This window comes from Sapajus apella, unplaced genomic scaffold (assembly GCF_009761245.1).
Source record: "Sapajus apella isolate SASKATOON/1434 unplaced genomic scaffold, GSC_monkey_1.0 scaffold1, whole genome shotgun sequence".
Lineage (NCBI taxonomy): Eukaryota > Metazoa > Chordata > Mammalia > Primates > Cebidae > Sapajus > Sapajus apella.
In genome coordinates, this window is record NW_022436941.1 from 8471557 (window position 1) to 8476794 (window position 5238).

Consider the following 5238-nt stretch of genomic DNA (forward strand, 5'->3'; position numbering starts at 1 on the left):
GTGTGGCGCTGGCGAGGGCGGAGCTGGGGCGGGACGCGAGGGCGCGGGGCGGGCCGGGTGCGCTTGAGGCCGGGAGTCTGTCCTGGGTGCACTTGAGGGCGGAGTCTGTCCCGGGGTCCTGGCGGCGGCCGGGCCTCCACCCGCCAAGCCAGTAAGGGACGACCGAGGTAGCCCGGGCTAGGCTTAGGAAGGCAGCGAGACTCGCGGTCTTGGGGTGCGAGTCCAAATTCGTTCCTCCAGCGCGGGGCCGGGAGTAAGTGGGAGAGCGGCCGCGAGGCTCCAGTTTTGAAAACGCACCTCTCCCAGCTTTCTGCGAGGCCTACGCGGGGTGGGGGGTGGGGGCGGGGAGAAAGTGACTGGCCTAGGGTCTCGCAGATAGTTGCTGTTGACACCGCCTATCCTTATAAGAGGAACTGGGACTGTTAACTACCCCACTAGAGTGGCTTGGAGCTATGACTTTTCATTCTAGTCCGGATGCCTTCTCTATATTTTCGTCTGTAACAAGCCATTTTGTTCATGCCGGTATAAAAATTTAACATCACGATTAATGATTCTAGCCTAAGATTAAATATTCTCCACAGATTAGTCATTCTAATTGGAACAACAACAAAAAGCAGCGAGGTGATTGTAAAGCAGCAATGTTCAATACGATAAGGAGCTACATTTGTTATGTTAATTTTTCTAGTAGCCATATTAATAAAATTTTCAGATTTAGCAAATAAAAATATTGGACTCCTAGTTAAATTCAAATATCAGATATAGGATGAATAATTTTTAAATATATCCCATGAAGGAATATATAAAATGAAAATGTAACTGGTTGTCCTGTATTTTATCTGGCAGTGCTGCATATTTAAAAAGTAAAAGTAAAAGATGAAATTAACTTTAATAGTATATTTAATCAACATATCCAGAACATGATCATTTCATCATATAATCAATATAGAAATTATTGATATTTTACATTGTTATATACAAATCATTGATCTTTTATTTCCTCCCCTTACTAAATCTTAAGAATTCAGTGTGTTTCACAGGTTCTCAGGATTTGAAAAAAGAATCCAGTGTGTACTTTACAGCACATTTCAATTTGGACTAGCCACAATTTTATTTTTTAATATTTATTCATTTATTTATTGGAGACATGGCCCCACTCTGTTGCCCAGGCTAGAGTGCAGTGACACAATCATAGCTCACTGCAGCCCTGAACTCCTAAGCTTAAGCAGGCCTCCTGCCTCAGCCTGCTGAGTAGCTGGGACTGCAGGCACAGGCCACTATGCCTAGCTAAATTTTTTTTTTTTTTTTTTTTGGCAGATACAAGGCATCCCTATGTTGCTTAGGCTGGTCTCGTACTCTTGGGTTCAAGCAGTCCTCCCACCTCAGCCTCCCAAAATGCTGGTAGCTACTGGTTATCTTATTGGACAGCACCATTCCAAGGCCTTTAAGAATTTAGACTGCTAAACTTAACAGTGCAAGACATTCTTTTTTAGAATAGTAGTGGCTTAGTGATAGGAACAGAACTAAGTATATATTTCTACAATATAATGAGTTGGGTAAACAATATTTAATAGTCACTATATTGTAAGTTGAAAATAAAGCTACAGAAAGGGAACCTAACCTTGCCAGCAGGTTTTTAACAAGGAAATTTAAACATTTGCATAAAGCATAATAGACTTTTTAAAATTATGATAAAGATGTTATCACAGGACTTGTTTGTTTCTTTACACTTACTATTCACTATTCTTGCTTCTTGAAGATGGATGCTTATACCTTTAGCAACATACTTAATCCCTTCTAACATCTTATGTGAAGCTGTAGTTCTTATCTGGAATTAACTGCAAAAGAAAGCAAAGCTTCTTGAAAACTCCTTTTTTGTGTGCTAAAATATTGTTTTAATATTTCAAAATAAATGAAAGCTTCTATAAGAAGAATGTTGACCTGTGTCCAGACCAAACAAGGTGAAGAAGTCTTATTTTAACATTCGAGAAACATCAGTTGAGCATCAGATAACACTCCTGAAAGGGATTGAAAACAATGCAGTAGACTACAAAAGAAGCTGCACATCCTTAGGAAGAAAAGAAACTATTTGTCATAGATGGCTTGTCCACGTGTGCAAAGTAGAGGGCAACCTAAGATGGTGCTGTCTGGTTCCAGGTGCACTGTGATTGCTATCTGAATGTAGTTATTATTTAAATTACTTTTTTTTTTTTTTTTTTGAGACAGGGTCTCTCTCTGTCACGCAGGCTGGAGTGCAGTGGCACAACCTTGGCTCACTGCAACCTCGACCTCCCGGGCTCAAGCAATCCTCTCACTTCAGCCTTCCAAGTTGCTGGGACTATAGGCACACGCCGCCACACCCGGCTAATTTTTTTTTGTATTTTTGGTAGAAACGGGGTTTTGCCATTTTGGCCAGGCTGGTCTCAAACTCCTGACCTCAAGTGATCCGCCTGCCTTGGCCTTCCAAAGTACTGGGATAACAGGTGTGAACCACCATGCCCAGCTTTAAATTGCATCTTTTAAAAGAAAAAGAGAGCTCAGAATCTGAATCAGTTACCTGAGGCCCTTTATCCTGCAAGGTTCTGAATTAGGATGTTCCTATTTTACATAGAAGAAAATGTAAAAGTGATTTATATGGTAGATAACCTTAAGGTTCAGGGCTAGAAATTTAAATGGTTTGCCTCCAAGATGGCACCCAATGAATGATCCCTGTACCACGATTGGTCTATGTGACCAAAAGCATACAGCATTAGTGATGGTACTTACATCACTTGGGTGATTACATTATAAAAGATATCCATTTTGGGTGTTCTTTCTCTCTTTCTCTTGCTCAGAGACAAGCAAGCTGTCATGTTATAAGCAGCCCTTTGAGGGGTCCATGTGATGTCAAAGAATGAAGTTTCTAGTCAACTTTTAATGAGGTCTTGAGGCCCATAAACAATCTTGAGTGAGTTTGGAAGTAGCTCCTTCAGCATCACTTGGATGTTGAGATGACTACTGACAGCTTTACTGCAACCTCATGAGAGTCTTCTGAACCAAAACCACTCAGGTAAGTGGCTCCCAGATTCCTGATCCTCAGAAACTGTGAGAAATAATGAATGTTTGTTGTTTTAAACTGCTAAATTTTAAGGTATTATGTTATGCAGTAATAGATAACTCATATACAAATTATTTGAATCAAACAATATGTTAAATGAAAAATCAAAAGAATAAACATCTATAATTTCTTGATTTGTTTTCCCTTCTATTCTGCACAATGGAATTTTATAGATGAACCTTATAATTACTTGTGCAATAAGAGACAGTATATTGTATTGGTTAAGTGCATAGCCTTTGAATGTATGCTAGTACAAAGACCAGTATTCAATTACTTTTTTCTTCAATTCCAAGCTTGTGAGCTTGAGTAAATTTAAAGTTTACTAAGCCTCAGTTTCCTGGGATGGTAGTGCTTAGCTCAAGCTCCTAGCATATATTAACTATAAACCAAATATTAGTTATAATTATTTGTTTTAGTTTGATTATTGGCTCTAAATAAATGCCTTAAGAACGATGTGTTCTCCATAGATTTGGATATGTCGGGACGTTATATAGGCTGGAGCAGTCAGCAATTACTTGCCTGAGGAAGGGAAAGTCTCCAAAGAACAGACTCCTCCTTTAAGAAAAGAGTAGGCCAGGTACAGTGGCTCATGCCTATAATCTCAGCCTTTTGGGAGGCTGAGGAGGGAAGATCACCTGAGGTCAGGAGTTTGAGACCAGCCTGGGCAACATAGTGAAACCGTGTCTCTACTAAAAATACAAAAATTAGCCAGGTGTGGTGGCACACTCCTGTAGTGCCAGCTACTTGGGAGGTTGAGGTGAAAGGATCGCCTGAGCCTGGGAGGCGGAGGTTGCAGTGAGCTGAGATTGTGCCACTGCACTCCAGCCTGGACAACAGAGCAAGTTTCCATCTCAAAAAGAAAAAAAAAAGAGTAGAAGGTCCAAACTCAGTCCAATATTAGAGCTTCAGCATCAGAGTAGAGAATGATTCAGAGGGTCTGTTCAGCATCTGCTGTAGATCCCGCAGATCTGTGTTTGGATGCTTCTGGTAAGGAGTGTATGGCAGCTGTACCTGACAGATGCACTTGGCAGCAATAACTTGTGCATACCTGAAGGATGACCCTATGGTCTAAGAAGAATGTGTATTCAGAGCTCCAAGCTAAGGAATGTGGGAGTGTCCAACCCAGAGATTTCATTTCTTATCTATGAGGAACTTCTGAACTGCTCCCACACCCAGCCCATCCTGTAGAATGCAGGCCCTACTAGGTGATCAAAGCCCTTTGTTTAAGTTAAATGAAGGTTGCCTGGAAGAGGTTGCTAGGGTACAGGTGTTAAGTAAAAGTGCTATACAAACTGCATGCTTTTTTTTTGGAGACAGAGTTTTTGCTCTTGTTGCCCAGGCTGGAGTACAATGGTACAATCTTGGTTCACTGCAATCTCCGCCGCCTGGGTTCAAGTGATTCTTCTGCCTCAGCCTCCCAAGCAGCTAGGATTACAGGCACCTACCACCAGGCCTGGCTAATTTTTTGTATTTAGTAGAGACAGGGTTTTACCATGTTGGTTAGGCTGGTCTCAAACTGCTGACCTCAGGTGATCCACGAGCCTTGGCCTCCCAAAGTGCTGGGATTATATGTGAGAGCCACCGAGCCTGGCCAACTGCATGATTTTTACAAGTAGTTTTGGTTCTCCTGCCCAGCCCACTGACACTGGACTGCCCTTTATGTAAGGCCCCTCAATAAATCTTATGTCTCATTTGCTGGTTCTAGGTCTCTTCTTCAGCCTCTTGAACATAGTGCCATCCTTACTGAAGTCAGTGGGGTCTGGCATGACAAGGGAAACTTGAATAAAATCTGAAATAGCTATTTTTTTCCTTGCCAAAATCCCTGTAAGATGTTACTTACAGGCCGGGCGCGGTGGCTCAAGCCTGTAATCCCAGCACTTTGGGAGGCCGAGGCAGGTGGATCACGAGGTCAAGAGATCGAGACCATCCTGGTCAACATGGTGAAACCCCGTCTCTACTAAAAATACAAAAAATTAGTTGGACATGGTGGTGCGTGCCTGTAATCCCAGCTACTCAGGAGACTGAGGCAGGAGAATTGCCTGAACCCAGGAGGCGGAGGTTGCGGTGAGCCGAGATCGCGCCATTGCACTCCAGCCTGGGTAACATGAGTGAAACTCCGTCTCAAAAAAAAAAAAAAAAAAAAA

General features: G+C 42.2%; 1 long non-coding RNA gene across 2 annotated transcripts in view; it reads left to right on the plus strand.

The window, feature by feature from the left end:
- Nucleotides 1-5238, plus strand: part of LOC116536317 — a 33502-nt gene that overhangs the window by 193 nt on the left and 28071 nt on the right. The window contains exons 1-2 of one of the 2 annotated variants that reach the window (XR_004262597.1): nt 104-214; nt 2832-3046. This is a non-coding gene — a long non-coding RNA (uncharacterized LOC116536317). Of the gene's footprint in view, nt 1-103; nt 215-2831; nt 3047-5238 lie in introns of those variants that run through there. The other variant, XR_004262589.1, reaches the window with a different exon arrangement.